This window comes from Dipodomys spectabilis, unplaced genomic scaffold, assembly GCF_019054845.1.
Source record: "Dipodomys spectabilis isolate Male_0828 unplaced genomic scaffold, ASM1905484v1 ptg000109l, whole genome shotgun sequence".
NCBI lineage: Eukaryota > Metazoa > Chordata > Mammalia > Rodentia > Heteromyidae > Dipodomys > Dipodomys spectabilis.
In genome coordinates this window covers 489620-490467 of record NW_024870786.1, presented here as the reverse complement: position 1 = coordinate 490467, position 848 = coordinate 489620, and the positions used below count along the sequence as shown (strand labels likewise).

The following is an 848-nucleotide window of genomic DNA, read 5'->3' as shown; positions in this document are numbered from 1 at the left end:
AAACAGTTTAAGATTCCTTTTTTACTAGGTCTTTATAGTATATTTCTTTGGAATAAAATTACAATGTTTTCTAATTTTAAAAGTTTTATAAAGATTATGCAATGTAAAGGCCTTTCTAAGGTGAAGATTTAACTGATGTCAAACTAACTTTTATTTATATGAATTACATGTATTGTTACACTTGTAATTTTGTAATCAACTTTTTAATAATTGTTTTTAATTTCTTGCATCTGAAGAATGAAAATTATGGAATAATTCACAGATTTTCATATCATCCTTTGCAATTGCCATGTTAATCTCTGTATTGGTGTAATTTTGATATACGTGCTGCTGAAGCATATAATGTCCTCTAAATTTAGGTAGTTAATGATGCAATATTTATACAGGATTATATCCTTGGGTGCCTATATGTAACAAGGAAACATTTTTGTTCCTAACAATGCTACTGATCTTCTTTCCCTAAAATTCTGTGTATAATGGAAAATAATTATATTGTTCAATTGATTGCTCACGTTTGCAATTTTTTTGTCAATGACTATTTTAAATCGTTTTCATTTTAGATTTAATCATACTTTGAAGCATTTTTAGCTAGGTCCAAAAGGGATGGCTTTTTCAAGTACTTATTTATCCAACTGAGTTAGCTCTGTGTAGCTAACAGATTCAAAGTAAGCCTTGCTTAAGAGCTACTTCTAAACTTCTGCAGCTGAAATTTTCCCAAATGAAGTCTCATTGGCACAAATGTCTACTTGACACTTTACCATTCTTCCATGTAATATCAGACCAACCAGAATATCTTACCCTGATAGTGTAAATTGTCTTACTTGAACAAAACAAATCTTAGTTCCAAG

The 848-nt window shown here is 29.2% G+C and overlaps 1 pseudogene; it reads right to left on the bottom strand.

Annotated features, from left to right (window-relative positions):
• Positions 1 to 240: 240 nt before the first annotated feature.
• Positions 241 to 339, bottom strand: LOC122114760 (annotated as a pseudogene).
• Between the last annotated feature and the right edge of the window lie 509 nt (positions 340 to 848).